At 44.3% G+C, this 19,666-nt stretch overlaps 2 long non-coding RNA genes across 3 annotated transcripts; one reads left to right on the top strand and one right to left on the bottom strand.

The window, feature by feature from the left end:
* Positions 1 to 6,154: 6,154 nt before the first annotated feature.
* On the bottom strand, positions 6,155 to 8,927 carry LOC120679933. 2 transcript variants are annotated; one of them, XR_005677393.1, is made up of 3 exons: positions 8,273 to 8,927; positions 8,117 to 8,148; positions 6,155 to 8,025 (listed from the first exon to the last, which is right to left on the bottom strand). It is a non-coding gene; the product is annotated as an uncharacterized LOC120679933 (long non-coding RNA). The 2 variants fall into 2 exon arrangements; XR_005677392.1 differs by having other exon boundaries at positions 8,117 to 8,927.
* A 3,037-nt stretch (positions 8,928 to 11,964) lies between these two features.
* On the top strand, positions 11,965 to 12,292 carry LOC120679039. Its single transcript, XR_005676942.1, has 3 exons — positions 11,965 to 11,988; positions 12,052 to 12,159; positions 12,234 to 12,292. It is a non-coding gene; the product is annotated as an uncharacterized LOC120679039 (long non-coding RNA).
* Positions 12,293 to 19,666: the final 7,374 nt, after the last annotated feature.

Here is a 19,666-nt window from a genome sequence, read left to right as displayed (position 1 = left end):
ATATGCCAAGTAAAAAAAGAGTTTATCTCCAATAATTTGGCATAATTCACTTGCCAAATCCAAATCTAAGAGCATCTCCAAGAGTTTGTCATATTTTACTTGGCATATCTTGTGTTTTGCCAACTTCTAAAAAGATATGCCAAGTAAAAAAAGAGCTTATCTCCAATAATTTGGCATAATTCACTTGCCAAAATCCAAATCTAACTTACATCAGAAACCCTGAGAGAGAAACAAAATTATATTTATGCCCTTCCACCTCTTGAAAACTTAAATCAGAAACCATTCTCTGTTATTTATTTCTTTTTTCATCCTCCCACCTGACTAGAAAACACGATGCCAACCGCGCGCCGCGCGCGTATATTTACGCGCTGGAGGCTGGTTTTTCCCAAGTTACCAAAAATTGCCAAGTCTTTTGCCAAACTGTTGGAGGAGTATTTTTAACATTTTTGCCAAAAATCAAAGATGACAAATCGATTTGCCAAACTGCTGGAGATGCTCTAACTTACATCAGAAACCCTGAGAGAGAAACAAAATTATATTTATGCCCTTCCACCTCTTGAAAATTTAAATCAGGAACCCTTCTCTGTTATTTATTTCTTTTTTCATCCTCCCACCTGATTAGAAAACACGATGCCAACCGCGCGCCACGCGCGTATATTTACGTGCTGGAGGCTGGTTTTTCCCAAATTGCCAAAAATTGCCAAGTCTTTTGCCAAACTGTTGGAGGAGTATTTTTAACATTTTTGCCAAAAATCAAAGATGGCAACTCGATTTGCCAAACTAGTGGAGATGCTCTTAGCAACGGAGGCTAGCAACGCATATACTTATACGTTGCAAGAAAATCACCTAGCAACGCTTATCATGCGTTGCAAGTGTCATCAATAAAATATGCGAATTATCCGACACGTTTGTCATGCATTGCAAGCATTGCAAAACAGCTCTCCCTTTAACAAATATTATTAAATAATACAAAATGGAAATTTATAATATTTTTTATTCCTAATATGGCTGCGCACACACACACATGATATCCTTGAAATGAAAGAAAAAACTTTAAAGATACTAAATATGACTCGATTTCTAACATACATTATTCTCTTTTATATGGATCAAGTTTATATGAAATTAGTTTGGATTATACATTGTATTTTTTTTTCAAAATATTTATATTCCTAATTATTTTATTATATTTGTGTTTTTATTTAGCCGGTTTGTACGACTTCCGATCCGTCCATTGTTTTGGGAGAGAATTCCTTATTTGGCCCAGATTGAAGATGGGGTTTCTTTTTTAGCCTCCAAAATCAAAAAGTTCCTTATATGGCCAGAACAAAAAATTGCATTCCTTTCTTGGCCATTCCGTGAGCTTCTGTCAATCCCACCGTTAGGCTACCTCCAAAGGTTCCCTGTATATGGCCCCCCACCCCACATAGGGGGGAGCTTTGGGGGGAAATCCGATCCAACGGTTCCCCCCAAAGCTCTCCTATATAAAGGGGGAGTTGAAACTCCCTCCATATATAGAGTGAGTTTTAACTCCCCCTATATATCTAATCACACTGTTTCTTCATAATATTAATCTCGTTTGAACCCCGTAACATGATGATAATGTGTATTATGACAGTATAAATACTGTATGATTTTTTTTAAATTCAAAAACGATAAATAAATAGTTAGTTAATGAGTGATAGTATATAGAGGGAATAGATATGAGGGGAATGGTTGGAGAGAAGGAGTTATAGGGGGAGAAATTTTTTGGAGAGAGATAGTAAAATATAGTAAATAGTACGTTTGGGGGGAGTTGGATGGGGCGAATGGTTGGAGATAGCCTTAAGGCACACCCGGCCAGGCTCACCCGACGCTCACCCGCGCCCGCGTCCCCCACACCGTGGTCACTTGCCTGGCTGCCCCCGGCGTGCTCACCTGCCTGACTGCCCCCAGCGCCGGCGGCCAGCTCACCCTAGGCCATGGCATCCGCGCTCCCCTGTCTGGCCGCCCTCGGCACGGGCGGCGAGCCGATTGGTCACGCGGAGGGGCCGGGGAGGATGAGGCCGGAGGATGGTGGTGCACGCGATGGGGATAGGGCCCCGTCGTCGGGTGCGGCGCACAGGGATGCGGCGGCGACGGGATGGGCGGCGCGGGCGCCTAGGCGTTCCGCGTGCACGGCAGAGCGCAGCAACGACGGGGATGGAGGCGGTGGATGCGGGTGGCAGCTATGGCGGGGCTCGGCGACGGCGCGCAAGGGGCAAGCGGCGTGGGGCAAGCCAGCTGTGGCTAGGTGAAGTGGACGCCATGGCCGCGACGCATCGAAGCGCACACCATGACCGCGGCGACGACGCGGGGCAAGCTGGGCGCGCGCGAGCGCGAGGCCGCCATGGCCGCGGCGCGGGGGAGCGGGGCGCACCGGACGCCATGGCCACGGGGAGCGAGCGAGCGTCAAGTGAGTGCTGTGCGGGGGACGGGGACGGTGCGAGCCACGGGGACAGGCCCCGGCGTCGAGACGGCGCACGGGGACGCGGCGGCGGCGGCGTGGGCGGTGCGGGCGCCCAAGCGTTCTGCGACGCGTGCGGCAGAGTGCAGCGGACGGAGCTCGGTGACGGCGCGGAAGGAGCCGGGCGGACGGAGCTCGGTGATGGCACGGATGGAGGCGGCGCAGAAGGAGCCAGCGCACACCGGAGCCGGGCGGACGGAGCAGAAGGAGCCGGCGCATTGAGCGAGGCTGGCCGGCGCCGGGCGTCGGGCGAGGCTTTGGCTAACGGTGGGATTGACAGAAGCTCACGGAATGGCCAAGAAAGGAATGCAAATTTTTGTTCTGGCCATATAGGGAACTTTTTGATTTTGGAAGGAAAAAAAAACCATCTTCAGTCTGGGCCAAATAAGGAATTCTCTGTTGTTTTGGAACGATCCCAAAAATTGTGCGCTGGCCCACCATGCATAGATACGTAACCTCCACCAAAATCCATCGGATTGGCTCGCAGCCCGTTCAAATCGTGATCTCCCTATTCTTCGCAGTAGTGGCCAGTGGGAATCACCGGAGGCAATCCCAGTTCGCATAGCTGAGGAGGCCGGCGGCGTCCCTTAATCCGCGAGTGCCATGGGGTGCGCAGACGCCGCGGAGCCTGGCGCCCAGGCGGCGGCGGCAGCCGTTCATCCGTTCGTGCCTTGAGGTGTGGGGAGCCCGGAGCCCGGCACCCACGAGGATGACGGCGGAGAGGACTTGGGCGCCACCATGGCAACCGGATCTGAGGTACTTGTTGTGTCCTCTCTGTTTCGATGGTTCCCTGCCCTGGCCCCTGCACAGCGTCTCCCTAAGCCCTAAGGTATTATCCCTCCACGTTCATCGCATATGGTTTTGCTCAATTGGATCAGGTACTGAAGGCATGGTTCTAGAAGATGGTGGTGCCTCTCTGCAACACTGGTGGTGGTGGCGGCTCCTACAAGTGCAGTTCTGGAGGCGGCTGCCAGAAGCGTTGTGCCAGCGGCTGCAGCTGTAGTTCGTAGAAGCACATGCCGACACCAGCAAAACCCCGATGCGCAGGCTGTACAGCAGCACTGTTGGTAGCTCCTGGATGAGCAGTTGGTGACCTCGCCCTTGTTCATCTGTGTTAATATTATGCTTTTTAAGTTTTTTTTTCCATTGCTTGCATTCTTTTCCGATCTATGTGTTCGATTTGATATCTCTGACCTCCTGTTGTTTTCTCCTAGATCCATGTCCTATTCTTGTCTTTCACCAAGGCAGATTAGATATGGTTGAAGCTGCTCCCCTACCTCTAGTGAACTTCACATTAAGATCATCAACTGCATGTTAACCGTTCAACCATCTCCCCACTCTATTCATCCTAGATCATCAAATTATTCATTGTACATTTAATTTAATTTGTGATGCGTTTCAAAAAAAAAAATTTGTGATGCGTTTGCTTTTCCTGAATATCTATCTGGTCTCTTTCACTCTGTACAGATGAGCCACTCGATGTTTCTATGTGAACAAATCCTAGATGCAGTATATTTTTCTTGAGATCTAATTAGAACTTTATTTGCAACCATAATGTAATTTCATTAACACTCGATCCTTCTATAGAAGAACAATCTTTCTGAATGTGCTTTTTTTTAAGTACTATATGTATAGTTACCGTATGCCAGTGCATAAGAAAGATTTTCGATCTGTTCATTTTGCTGAAACATCAATGCACTGAAAGCAGTGAAGGGAAGTGAAAAGTATATAATTGATGGTAAACTTCTCTTCTTAATATTCTACCTACCAGACAATAATAAACTGTTCTTAGTTGAATTACTTGAAAATCATGCCATCTTGGCCCTCTCAGCGTGTGAAACTATTTCATGGCGAGAGTTCATTGATTTTAGATCCCAAGTATCAATTATTTATTAAAGAATTATTAATTACTAACCAAACGAGACACCGCCACTTTCATGCTTCAAACTGAAGTTCTTATTGTGCCATGCAGATGTTTCACGATGTGGTATCTTAGAAAAGAAGTTGAGACCAAACAAATAAGTAAACTAGAAGCACACTATTTTAATTAAGATTCAGTTTGCCCTTTGGCTGCAGTGTTTCATATTACTTACTGAAATAACTGAAAAATGATCGATAAAGCATCTAGTTGTTTTCTGTTAGTAGCTAGTTACTTAGTTTTCATGCAGTTGTTCAGTTTCCAGCAAACAATGCATTTTGTGCCGATATTATAACCTATCTTGATAAATTGGTATCCTTTAGTTGGAATTTGACTCTTTCAAATTCATTAAACTTACCACAAATATCACTGTTATAATTCCTTATTACAATTAGCACTAGCGTCTCTTTATGGGCTTTCTACTATTTTTTAGTGTTTGTCATTCTAGCATATATCTTTTTATCTTGTCATTAATTAAGTTACCTTCCATTACATTTCATTGCAGCATTAGTGTTCTTGTACTTTGATGGCACTTTAGATAGATCCGACACTAATTTGTACAAGACTCAAAGGTTGATCTCAATATTCCTGCAACTCACTGAAGCTTACAACTTCATTTGTTCATATTACAGGATATGTTCTGAACTTTCGTGTAGAATAACAAATATCAAGCTCAACATTGGTATGTTCTGAACATGTAATATTTTTGCATTCAAGTACTTACATTTTACAACTATGCAACATGCAGTGCTTACGAATTATTAATTTTTAGCAATAGTACTCTGTATTAGTGTGGGAGAATTATTATCCAGGGGATACGGCTTTTGTCCTATATAGTTCAAACTTTTAGTAATAGTACTCTGTTTTAGCTCATGCACTTGTTCTAAATATTATCTTTACATTTTGTTTTCAGTTTGGGACCAGCCTGGCCAAGATGATGGGAGGACTTGCATTGGAATGACCGCATTGCTTCCCATTTTATGTGGATGAAGATCAGTGATGAGTTCAAATTAATAGGTTCTCGATGTAAATATCATAAAACTTAGTATAAAGACACATTATGTGATAAATAAGTTATGGATGGTACTATGTAAATTGACTATTTAATTTAATATAATTGATTTGTGCTTATTTACCATGTGTGGGCCTGTGGTGATTTTGAAATTTCCAAATGTGCATTGCATATGCTGTGCATATTTATTTGATGCCAAATAAATAGAAAATTTTAAATTTATATTTTAAATAGTTTATTTCTTTGCAATGTATATAAGCGTTGCAACCATTATAATTTAAATGTTGCAGTGGTGTATAAATGTCAACTGACCATGGGTGGTACAAACACATATAAGCATTGTTGTAGCCTATAAGTATCCATTGCAGTTTAGCAACGGTTATTAATAGGACTTACCAACGCATAAATATCCGTTGCAGTAGACCCTAGCAACGGCAGCATAGGCAACACATAGTTATGCGTTGGTATAGGCCCTAGCAACGCTTATACAAGCTTTTAACAACACATATATGCATTGCTATAGGGGGGTTCATTTTGTAGGACGGTAGGCCCAGTTACACGTCAGCGAAACCAGCGTCGGATTCGTTCGAGGGTGGAACATACTAGGGCAATAGGCGCGCTTCGCTGCGCCCATGCCTACTCAACGTTGTAGTGAATACATTTTTTTCCATGGTGAGACGGTGTGTTGTATCTTTCTATGCCTACGGCAACATGAGAAAGTATACAAGGGGCAATCAAGAAATGTTTAGTTCAGAAATGTCTATTTCTCAGTATGGAAGTAGCAATGGCCAGGTAGACAGGTAGCATTTGAAGAGAGTAAGAAACAGTCTTGCGGATTAATTACACACATAAATCACACCTAATCTTTTTGGCAAAAGCCATTCCAAACCATCCATAGCAAGGAAACAGACACTATGGTGCTGTATAGATTGGTTGGAGTAGACAGCAACATCGCTTGATACAAACCTTGATGGCAAACACAATGCAACATAGGCAGGCTAGGCCGAGCAGACCATACTGCAGCAGGTGTTCTCTATACCTTTTACCTGCATGTATAGATCAACTATGTTAATTTTCCTAGTGTAAAATAATTAGTAGTGTTGTTGAAAGGATCCCTGCACTTCGAAGCCTTTGTTGTACCAAAGTTTTGTTCAGACTTCAGAGAAGTGCAGAGGTTTTGTTGCAGACAATAGAGAATACCATGAGGAACATCTGTAAAACGAAATTGTACCGTACAATCCCATGGCAAGCAAATAGAAAGCATTAATAACCAAAAACTACTAATTTTTTATGTACAGGAGATCTCATTGCGTGTTCAAAGGCTATGTAATTTTAAAATTCACAATTAGCAGCAATCGATGGCAGGTCACAGCTATCCTAGATTCAGCACCTCTTTTTAGAATATCAGAACAGAAACAGATGATTTAGCATGAGGTCAAAATGACAATTAGAACTGAACCAACATTGAATGTTTACCTTGCATGCATGCTAATCTATTTGTATTTCATCAAAGCTTCCATACATACATGTTGATCAAGTTCCATTTCATTAAAGCAAGCTGGGGATCTGTAAGGGATACATATATTCTGTGACATTGCAATATCTGAAATTACCCTAGAGTGCTAGTACCATATTCAGATATTTCCAGGGTTATATAGAAATTCAGCCTGTATCAATGATGTAGAATTGGGTGAACATGTATGGAAGCTAAAGGTGATGATAATAGAGTTAGTTACCAAAGAGTAAAGTACACATGCATGAAGAAAATTTTAGAATTCAGCATTTCCTGGGTCCCAAGTAAGGCTTTAATTTGATCCTGATCTGTAAGAGAATCGAAAAGGAAGGAAAACAAAACAAAAAAAGTAAGCTGGAAAAGAATTAGGCATGCTGATCTAATAATTATCCTACCTGTTACAGAAAATACCAAACTACTTGCAAATGCTCTAAAATTCACAATGTCCAAGATAATCCTTAAAATAACCTTTTTCTGAGATGAAATCCAAAGGCAGGTATTAAAAGAAATAGAAACTGAAATTAGAAAGAATTTTTCATGTAACACAATTGGGTTAGCGAGAGGTCAAGGCTGTTGTGTAGGGAAGTAGCAGCCTCATCACACCATTGAGTGCAATGCAATCATGGAAAATAATTAATCTGCTTAACTCACAAATCTTATGAGCATAGAGTCTGGTGTGCAAGATCTAGCAGAGCAGTAAAATAAAATTGCTAAGCATATTTTGAAAGATGGATAGGAAATGTAAAATCTAATTTGGGCAAGAGCAGCAACTACCCTAAAGGGCAAATAAGGTACACTGGTTTGAACCTTTCAAATCTATCTTGATTGGTTGCTGCCATTTTAGCTGAAGGTAAAAAAAAAGATGAAGAAAACTATATATACCTGCATAGAGGTGTCCATGCCATGATTACGCTGGCCCTCCTTGTTCCTCATTTTGAAGGAAAGAAAGTTCAGCAAACCGCAAGGCATGGAACCAAACTACAAAGTAACATGGACCATTTGCTGCATCTGAATGTAAACTACAAAGTAAGGCAGAAGTTACAGTTTTCCTTCGCAAAGTTGCAGGTTTCATGGAGACCAGATGATGCTGACATGTACTGACGCATTTTATTTCCAAGAGGAAACTAATTAGATTCTGAATAATTTTTTCTTATGTCTAATATCACTGAACATTATTCAGTAGCTTACCTGTTGGGCTGAGTTTACATCGTCTTGTCTGTCTTGAAATGTGAAAATAACACAAAAGAAAGCTAAGCTAACAGAAATAGTTGTTGGAAGCTCAAGAAAAAGGAGCTTATAAATCTAATGAACCAGCTGTTGGAAGCTGAAGAAAAAGGAGCTTACAAATCTGACGAACCAGAGGCTGCTCCTTCTTGCCATCCTGGAAATCCTGTATATGAACCATAAAGCGCAAAAGGGGATCTAGAAGAGCTATTTGCAGTTGCAGGTACAAAAACAGATACTGAATCATTTAGAAATGATAATTGCAAGTATATGCAGTATCAGATCAATTACACAGTTTCCAATGCTGCTAAAGATAGGTGAAGGAGAAAAGCATAGTCCGAGCTTGTATGTAGAGGTACAATAACCTGATCAGAATCCTAACGCCAAGCAAGGAAGCTTTGAAGGCGGGAGGAGAAAAATGACATAGGGAAGCCCAGAAATGTGCTGTGAAGAGAAGTTGAGGAGCAAGAGGAACGATTACCAGACCTCGTGCTATTACTGATTCAGGGGCTCGCACGGACCTCATCTGGCCTGGCGTGGCCGGATCAGCAGCGACAGACCACGCGCATGGCCGAAACAGCAGCGACGGACCGCGAGAGTGCAAGAGAAGGCCGGGAAAAGAAGCAGGGAAGCAAGGAGGAGGAGGAGGAAGACGATGTGAAGGCGAGCCGTATATGAGCCCAGAGAGGAGCACGGAGCAGGAGGCGAGCGCCCTCCGGAAGCGGTGCCGACAGAGCAGACCGGAGCGGCGGCGTGAGATGCGGCGGTTTTTTATTTTTTTATTTTTTATTTCTATTTTTTACAAAAATATATTTTCGATATGGAAATTTATAGAAATATACCCGGCCGCCCGGCTGCGGGGCGGCAGGAGCTTATTTGAAAAAAAAAGAGGAAAAAAATTTGCGGACAGATCCCTGGGAACCGGCCGCCGGGCGGCCGGCCTCCCAGGCCGCCCGGCTGGGGGGCGGCCGGCCCCCCACCCCTATATAAGGGTGTTGGCTGCCCCTCCCCCCTCATTTGCCTTGCTAAAAATCTAGAAAAAAGAAAAGAGAGGGAGGGAGGGAGAGGAGGGGTGAGGGAGAGGCAAAGCGGCGAAGTCCTGTCGGATTTTCAAGCCGGCGATTTTAGGTAACTAAAATTTTCCACATTTTATAAATAGATTATGTTGTAATTATTTTTTTGAAACAGTAGATTACCAATCAATTCAATTATTGTTTGGAGTGATTAGTAGTACATTTAGGTGCATTTACTTATAGTGATTAGCGTTAATATAGTACATTAAGTGTTAGATTTAGTATTAGAAAATACTAGAAAATTATTAGAGAAGTATTAGAAAACGCAAGATAATATTAGAAAATTATAGAAAATTATAGAAAATTGTAGAGAATGTTAGAAAATTGTAGAGAATGTTAGAAAATTATAAAAAATTATAGAAACTATTTTGTTGAAACAGTAGATTAGCAATCATTTTAATTATTATTAGGACTGATTAGTGGTACATTTAGGTGTAGTTAATTGTAGTGATTAGCGTTGATATAATACATTAGCAATCTAATTAATTAATCTTAAAAATTGCAAGATAACATTAGAAAATTTCTAAAATGTTACAAAATATTAGAAATTATTATTAACGGTTAGAAAATCTTATAAATTATTTAGGAAATATTAGAAATATTTAGATGTGTGTGATTGTATTATATTGTTTTGATCTTACGTGGTAGGTATGGCCGGGGTTACTCCTGCATTGCTGGACCCAACAATAGACTCGGGTCACCGGTCTTTCCTTGCGAAGGTTCAGCACCAAGAACTAAACGTGCTGCGTCCACGTCCACTTGCAGAGTTGGTTGCTGTAGACCCACGATGGGTGCCCAGGTGATATGTCGTATATTTTCTGTTTTTATCCGTTATACATTTTGTTATATAATGTATTAACATTTGAGCACTGTATGATGCAGGCTGAGCGAGGCAGGTCTTCTCACAGTGGCTCGTCTTTCTGAGAGTGCTTTGGTGAAGCTAGACAGGTCTATACTTTCAGCTCTCGTTGACAAATGGAGACCTGAGATACACACGTTCCACCTCCCTTGTGGGGAGATGGCACCGACCCTGCAGGACGTTGCGATGCTGCTTGGTCTTCCTATCACCGGAGACGCTGTCGGGCCCCGCGTGATACCTTCTACGTGGCTGGAGGATCTTGAGGAACGTTTTGCAGGTGTTGCCACCACGATTGATCCTGAAGATTTCAATGAGCACCCACAGTCAAAAGGCCCTTCCAAGTCATGGCTCCTACAGTTTCAGGTACAATTTCGTATAAAACGATGTGTTGATATATTTTATGGATTTGAAATAACTCATGTGTTTCTTATTCTCAATGTTCGTACTTCATTGTAGCCAGATCTGTTGGCAGCCCATGCTGATGACTACAGCGTGACTAGATCACTCGAGACATACCTGCTGTGGTTATTTGGGTACATCCTGTTCAACAACTTACACGGGCACTGTGTGGATAGGGTGCTTCAGCCATACGCACAGGAGATCGCCGATGCAGATGAGGATGCCATACCCTTATATAGTTGGGGTTCAGCGGCTCTTGCATGCACATATCGTGGACTCTGTAAGACATCACAGCAGAATGATAGGAATGCTGTCCTAACGGGGTGCCCAATTCTGCTACAGCTTTGGTCTTACGAGAGGATTGCGATCGGTCGTCCCATGATTGACCAGTCACCGTACACGACGGATATGTACGGTGACATGGAGGACGACAGACCCACCATGGGGACTCTCTGGTACTCTCGACAGGTATGGACCCGATAAAAATTTATATTCTATGCGTACTATGGTCATACATTATTCCCTCAATACCTTTCTTATGGACACATAATTTTTATTTTTGCAGAAAACATGGGCACATGCACAGACCCGGCGGTCTTATCCTGAGTTTGTTGCCGAATTTGATCGATTGACCCCAGAAGACATTGTGTGGGAGCCATACAGTCCTTCGGCTATAACCGCACGTGCACCGTTGGGGATATCTTCGGTGTGCACACAGGACCAGGTCCTATGGATGACTACTGCAGCTTTGGTGTACGACGTTGCAGTTGAGGCCCACTGCCCGGATAGAGTCATGAGGCAGTTCGGTCGACGCCAGTCTTTCCCTGTGTCTTCAGCGTTGGATCGTGTTCAGCGCCACGATCATAGGTAACAAAAATGTATGAGCACCCATGTACTAATAACGTGAAACTAATTTCTATTTAACGTGCAGTTTATCAAGGGCTGGGCATCCTTTCTCGACAATGTGGGTCACTAGATTACAACCATGGGTGGCTGCGTGGGATGATGCAGACGAGCAGTTGGCTGAGGATACCGGTCCACACACTGAGCCTTCGTTTCGGGCATACCTGACCTGGTACGAACCGAAGACTCGTTGCCATTTGACGTATGTTGACATGCATTCACAGCCGCATGTTGCGATTTCGCAGGATCGCTATGCACGACATAGGGATGAGGCATTAGCTGGGGCGGTGAGTAAATGTTGACGGCATTTTCGATCTTTTAATATTTGTATACTAAGTTTTTTTGGTTGCAGTTCGAGGCATGCAGGCTGCTTGAATTAGATTGCTCACTGAATATAATGAGGATTCATGGCGGGTCTACGATGAGCGTGCCGGCACAACTCGAGGCCCGGACCACTCAACGTGATAGAGCCCGAGGTATGCTTCAGGCCTTTGGTACGCGGACGGAGTACGAGGATTCCTACGGATCGTCGCAAGCGTCGACATCGGTTCCTTGTGGTCCCGCATGGCAGCAGCCTCCCTTATACCACCGACAGGCAGAAGGTATGGTGTGATATTTACCGATCCGTATGTTTATATGCATTATTTAAATACGACTCCACACAGGGTACGGGTACCCCGGTTCTCAGCCCTATGGAGGGCCAGGTGCCTCGCAAGGGGCTCCATTTCATGGAACCCAGTTTTCCTCTATGCCACATGCTGGAGGGACTTTAGGTAAATATGTGGTGCATAATTTTATTTGCTTATGTTTTATGGTCGAAGGCTCATACGTTATTATTTATACTCAGGATCACAACAGTTCACCGGAGCGGGGACATCTTCGTATCACCCAATGCCGTCACCAGGAACATATGAAGGAGCTTCTTCCTATCCACCACCACCACCTCCTCCAACACAGGGTACGTACAATAATTTGTACGGAATTGCATTCACCTTTTGAATGTTACTTAATTTTTTTTTGTGACCTGTAGGGTGGTCTGAAGACAACGCTGCGGCCTTCTTGGACGAGTTTACACGGTTGTTTGCTACACCTGCCCAGGACGATGATCCCAGCTTGCATACACCTCTGGCTCAGTTACGCCGTCCTGCCAGAAATGTGGGGCTACCGGAACGTCATAGCTACCCTACAGATCACGTACACGCACAACGTAAGAGAGGTCGGAATGGTGGGGGTGGTTAGTTGTTTGCACTTGTTTCTCCGGCGGCATTATGGACTGTTTTGACTGTTCGGATTATGGTTGTTTATGATTGTGGTAGTTTACTTGTCATTTATTTCTATAGATATTATTGATGTGAATTTGTTATGTTTGTGGGTTCCATAATGCTCGTGAAATAAGGGAAGCTCTTGCGAATTTTTTCCGTGATTTAATGAAGGACAAGTTAGTTGCGGGAGGAGTTAGCGGCCGAGATCCCGCCGACGATGATGACGACTACCGCATACTGAGTAAACTTCGTGACACGCTCGTATAGCTCAAAATAGGGACCATAGTGTATCTAGCTGCGAGTACGAGATCACAGGTTGCCACTGCTCAGCACGGCGATCACGGGTTTCGCATATGTCGCATTGTTTGCCCAGACAAACGTGACAAAAGACGACAGCCCAATAGTAGTGCCCTTTCACTATTTCAAAAAGATGCGACAACACGACAACCACACCAGCTCACATTCAAAGCAGTCTCTCGGGTGAGGACGACGGAACTGTCATTCTATAGCGAAGGTCTGTGGCGTGTAGTGGGGAAGGCGGCATCTAGGCACGATCGACCGAGCGGCAGCGATGCAGTGCTGTGAGTCTGCATGCACTTAGATGCTCTGCATGCGCAGAGATGCATCGAGTAGTCAGTTCGATAATTGAATCTAGCCTTTTCAGTGTTCGGTCAGCTATCCTCTTCACTGTGTTGTCATGTAGGCTTTTCAGGTCCATTTACACTCCACACTCCGGGTATCAGACCTTTGTGCGCCTATAAATACTCCGAAGTTTGTGCGCCTATAAATACTTCGAAGTTTGTGAACTCCCAGCAGCACTCAAACAACAAAGCTCATTGTATACCCAATGTCTGGAGGTGGGTCTAGCGGGAAGAATTACTACGGTTTTGGGAAAGGAAAAGGGGGAAGAAAGGGAGACCCCATAATATGGGAGGGGCTTCTTGGACCTTATTCCTTTCCGGAACTAGTGTTTGAGTTTCCGCCACATCACAAGAGTGAATTTACCAATGAAACTCCTCTACGACAATACGATAACCGTAGAGAACCGTGGCCAAAATGCAGACATGGTGAGGACTGCTTAGTGCAGATGTGCACCGACGGGATGGATGGCGGTCGGCGTTTCTTCAAATGCCCACACGCATGCGTATTACTCGGTTGTTTTATTTCTTTATCTTCGTTGAGATATCTTACATGAAATTTATTTTACAGTCTTCAGATGCTCCAGAAAACTGTGGTTTTACCAGGTGGGTCGATCCTGCACCAATTGATTCAGTTCAGGAGTTCATCGAGTACCTCCAGATAAAGATCTTTGATCTAGAATGCAAGGTAAACCATTACGAGGAAGTGAGCGAGGGTAACAAAGACGACGAAGATGATGATACCAGCAATGCTGCCGCTTCACAGGATGAACCATGCACTATTCCTTACTGCAACTGCCCTTGTCACAAGAAGAAGGGCCCTGCCCCTCCGGCACCACCGCCTGCACCACCTGCAATGGGTGGGTACTGCGGAGAAGACTCAACGCAGTTTGCTACGTGGGGGTACGGCTACTAGGACTACCTAGTGCTAGTCACATGCTGCATCGTTGTGTTTGTTGTGTTTTTCTAAATTACCTAAGGCATGCTAGCTTAGTTCAGAATCTGTTTACCGTAGTTGCAACGGGTTCTGCCATGCCACTGCATGTCTGATGTGTGTTTCATTAATGTTGTATTATGATATAATTCCTATGGTTTATATTGTGTAATGCAGTTTTTAGTTCTTAATTCTTACCGTTATATTTGATGTGTGGTTCACAGTATTCTAGTCTCCTGAAAATGTCCGAAAATATTAAAGGCAAGTTCGAAGATTCACTAGATTGCTTGTGCGTGCGTGGCACCTCGGCGCCGTGATCTGTGGTGCCAAGACGTGTTATCTCGGCGTCACATATTACAGCGCCCACCCTCAGGGTCTATTTCTGCAAAAAGTTAAAAAAAAGGGCACATATGTGAAATTATTTCGCAAAAGGGCTAAATTGCAAAAAAAAATGCCGTCCGCCCCGCAGCCGGGCGGCCTGGGATGCCGGCCGCCCGGCTGCCAGGCGGCCGGTTCCCAGGGACCTGTCTGCAATTTGTTTTCGTCTTTTTTTTGCAGGTAAGCCCCTGCCGCCCGGCAACCGGGCGGCCAGGTCCCGGCTGCCCGGCAGCGGGGCGGCCGGGGTATATTTCTGTAAATTTCCATATCGAAAATATATTTTTGTAAAAAACGGAAATAAAAAATATAAAAATAAAAAAAACCGCCGTCGATGAATGCTAAGTATTTTTGCACTTGTTTTGCTGCTGGGCTCCGGAAGGCCCATTTGGCCCAATGGGCTAGACAAAGGAAGGAATAAAACCTTTGCTTGCTGCTTGCTTGGCTTGCTTGGCCCGTCCGTCGCCCTCTTCTTTCTTGGGTTTTTTGGATTGCTACCATTACAATTCTTGTGCTTTGGAGAAGTACCATTACAATTCTCCTATTCGGAAAGATACCACCACAATTCTTGTTTTGTCACAGGAACGCCATGGGATACGTATGGGACGGCGTGGATAACGTCTGGCGGCTTCGTAGTTCCGTATGGGCGATTTTGCCCTCGGCTCAAGTGGATAACGTCCCCAACGGGGACTCTGTCTTCATCCTTGCCTTCCCTCTCTCGTCTCGTCTCCTCCCCGTGTGCTAGGGTTTCGTTGCCGGCGACCGTCTTGACCTCCGCCGCGGCATGGACGCCGCATCGGCCGTTGACGCCACCTCAGCCGTCGACCCCACCTCCGCCGTCGACGCCACCTACGGCCCTCTCCCCGACCCTACCGTGGACGCCGCCTCCGCATCCGCATCCGCATCTGTCATCGACCACCCGGCCGTCTACGCCAACTCCGCCTCCGCGCGTCTACCTCTGACATGGCCGCCACGAGTTCAAGCTCTTCGCAACGGGGAAGGGCTCTCCCTCTTATCAACTGCCCCGAATGCCAGGCGCCGGTTGCTAAGCACAAGAATTGAAGCTCCATGTACTGAAAGAATTGAAGCTCCATGTAATGTAGCTTTGGATCCATGTAGCTGTGTTAGCTTAGAGTGCAGCTTCATGTTCTATTTGGTTGTAATTGGAGCTAAGTGGAAGGGGTGCCCTATATTTTGTTGTAATTGAATCTATGTTTCTGATCAATTCTAAACAGTATGGTTGTCTAATCGGAGCTATGTTTGATTCTGTTGTTGGGTGTTTAATTTTGGTAGCGTCTTTGTCCTTTATGTGCAAATGGAAAGCAACAATTGACATCACTTTATCATGATACAGTTCACAGGAATATTTGACATCACTTGGTCATGATATAGTTGACAGAAATATTAGACATAAATGTTTGACATCACTTGTGTCTCAGATTCATTTGATATCCAAATCACAGACTTAACAGAATTCTAGTACACAGAATATGTCACATCATCAATACCACATACATTACAAGTTTTGTGGCCAGAAGCATAACAAGACACATTACAAGTTTTTTTGTCCAAAAGCATGACATAACCTTACAATTTTTGTCCCAAAAGCCAAAGCATAGAGGCATATAACACAACACTCTCATGCACACTGTCCTTCAAACACCAATTTTCTGATGCTGGTCACAACAGTGGGAGCTGGGTTTGCCTCTGCCCTCTTTTGCTTCTTCTTTGCAGGGGTCTTCTTCTTTTTGGGTACCTATCTTTTTCTTTTGAGTCTTCTGTTTCTTCACGTTGAAGGGGCCAGCATCATCTTCTGTGCACTTCTTCCTACAAATTGCAGATGCAACAATTACAGTACCTGGACATGAAGTAATTGATTGTTCAAGTTCATGCATTTTGTGCCTGAAATCTTACCTTTTATTCCTGCTCAACCCTTTTGCGCCATCTTCACCAACCTCTGGCTCTTTGCAAGTTTTTGCAAAATGGCCTAGTGCACGGCATCTGCTGCGTTTAACCTTTTTCTTTGTGGTTTTTTTCCATGCACCCTCTAATCCTTTGCAGCTTTGGCCTCCCCGGTCCTCTTCCCAACAATGGTTGATGCACTTTGAAACCAAGATCCACTTGAGGCCACTGGGACCTATCTGGTATTCCCTCAACTCTGGCTTCATAAGCTTTCTTGAACCTAGCCACTGAGTAATACTCATGGACATAGTCTTCAATTTTGATCCCCCTATTGGACAATATCCAGGCCAAAGCATATCTACATGGCTTTCCAGTAACTTGCCACTCCCTGCAAGAGCATTTGTGATTCTGCAGGTCCACTGTATGCCATTTTTTATTGTTCCAATGGTCCAAAAGGGTGACTTCAGCTATGTAATCATCACTCACTATAACTTTTATGACCTTGAGCTGGTTACTAATCAGATTCAATTCTTTCATGACATTAGGCAGAATTCTTTCTGACCACTGCCTAGCCAGTTTCTTTCTCAAGTATCTCTTTTCTATTATGAGCTCCCTCAGCTTGTCTACTAGTTCATGCAACAGCAACCCTTTGAACTTCTTCACTTGAGCATTGAAACTCTCTGACACATTATTGGTCAAGTAATCACACTTGCTGTTTTCAGAGAACCCACATCTGTACCATATTCTACTATGGTGTGTCTCCAAATACTCAATTGTGTCAGGTGCAAACTCAAATATTTTCTTCATGTGCCACTGGAACATTCCAGTTGTGTAGTTCCTAGCAGCTGGATACAGGTGATCAGTAAAGACATCACCTGTGTACTGCTTCATAAAATTCTGGTACAGGTGCCTCATGCATTCCCTATTTTCAGCATTAGGGAATACAGCTCCAACTGCTGTCTCTAGACCTTTACAAGCATCTGTACAAATAACTAGGTTTGGAACATTGCCAATGGCTCTGTGCATCTGTTCCATGAACCAAACCCAGTTGTCCCCATTCTCTTTGTCAAAAACTGCATATGCAATGTGATACAACCAGTTGTGCCCATCTACACCAGTTGCAGATTCCAACTGTCCTCTGTACTTGCCATACAAATTTGATGCATCAACACCTACAAATGGTTTGCATCCCTCTAGGAATCCATCAATACATGGTTTAAGAGCTACAAAAATCCTCCTAAACCTTTGCTTCTTCTGAACTCTCTCTAAGTCTATCTGTACTATGCTGCCAGGTGATGACTGTTCAATCTGTGCTTTCCAGTTGAAAAGAAGCTGAAAACTCTCCTCATACTTTCCATGGATCTGCTCTAGTGCTACCTTCATTCCAGACCATGCTTTGGAGTACTTGAGCTTGATACCATAGTCCCCTTCTAATTTATCCTTACAATCCATTGGACCTTTAGTGGGGTTTCTCTTCAGCCAGTCCCCTAACCTATCTGCACACCAGCCTTGTGTAGCCATTTTTCCTTCTCTCAGTTTAGTAGTAGGACAGTTGTGCTTTGCAGGTAATACCTTGATCTGCAAACAAGGAAAGATTGTATCAGAAATTTATTGTAGGAATGTACAAAATAGAAGCATAAGTGCTGACATTTCACCTCTATTGCCTTGCCATGAGAGATCCTTGAAGCATGTATGCGCCAAGGACACCCATCAGCTTTACACTTGGCAATGAACCTTGTCTTGTCTGTGATGACTTTTGATAACTCAAACCCTATCACAACCGCATAGTGCCTCATAGCCTTCCTAAATGCAACAATATCAGGAAACCTTTCCCCCCAACTCTATCTTGGGGTTTTCTGGGTCATGGATAACATGACGCTCCTCTGGATCTGCATCATTTACCTCTGCCTCAGGAGGAATATCTCCTTCAGCATCAGCAACCCCATCAAATTCATCAGCATCATGAAAAGAAGGAAATTCTGCATTGTTAGAGGTGGCGGCATTGTTAGATGATTCTGCATTGTTAGCTGCCTGTGCAGATGGTACAGGCATGAATAGAGCCTCATCATCAATACCAACGTACTCCTCAGCGTTGTCAAACAAATCAGGCTCCCTGTCAGGCTCAAGCTCTGGCTCAGGCTCTAATGGATACTCCGCATCTCCAGAACCAGGTGGTATGTCTTTGCTATTTGGGTTGTCATCAGAGTTAACATCAGATGGAATGACACAAATTGGTTCTAAATCATCAAACTCATCAGCACCTCTAACACATCTGTCAAAAACCCCAACAAGAACTTGGCAGTGCATCTGGTCCTTATACAATTCAAACAAGTTCTGCATCTGCAAATCATTTTCTAGCTTCACATGTTCACCCATCCTTTTGTCATAGAACCATACACTAGGACACTGGCTACTGGACCACTGAAACTCATTGCGCAGGCTTGTTAACAGCATATCGAAAGAAAATGAACCTATTTCAACATCCCACTTAATCAAGCGTCCCTTTCTGTATACTTTCCTACCACTATTGTCTGTGGAACAAAATCCTTCAACCTTAATCTCAAGCGAGAACAATGAAGGTCTAGCAAGAAAACAGAAAAATCCCCAAATTGAATCAATCACTAGTGTCGGGTAACTAAATCAAAAGCAAATCAGCAAAACTACTGGTCGCGAGAGCTCAGAATCTATCACTAGGAAGAGAGGGAGGTACAAGGTCCATACCCGCCGTCGCCCTCGTCGGCCGCCATCTCCAGCACGAACGGAACGAGCGCCTGCGGATCACTCATTCCGGTCAATTGAGCGCATCGTAGCGCGCTTGGGATGGGTGGTTCTCGCCGCCGCCGGATCTCGACTCGCCGCCGCCGCCGTTGGTTAGGGTTTGGGTGGGGAGGAGACGAGACGAGAGAGTGAGGGAAAGGAGGAAGACAGAGTCCCCGTGGGGGACGTTATCCACTTGAGCCGAGAGCAAAATCGCCCATACGGAACTACGGAGCCGCCGGGTACGCCTGCAGGTGGGCCCGAGGCCGTTCCATACGTATTCCATGGCGTTCTTGTGACAAAACAAGAATTGTGGTGGTATCTTTCCGAATAGACGAATTGACGAATTGTAATGGTACTTCTCCAAAGCACAAGAATTGTAATGGTAGGAATTAAAAAAAAAACCCTTCTT

Source organism: Panicum virgatum, chromosome 6N, assembly GCF_016808335.1.
Source record: "Panicum virgatum strain AP13 chromosome 6N, P.virgatum_v5, whole genome shotgun sequence".
NCBI classification, from domain to species: domain Eukaryota; kingdom Viridiplantae; phylum Streptophyta; class Magnoliopsida; order Poales; family Poaceae; genus Panicum; species Panicum virgatum.
The sequence above is the reverse complement of the archived record's forward strand: the minus strand, read 5'-3'. Positions and strand labels throughout refer to the sequence as shown.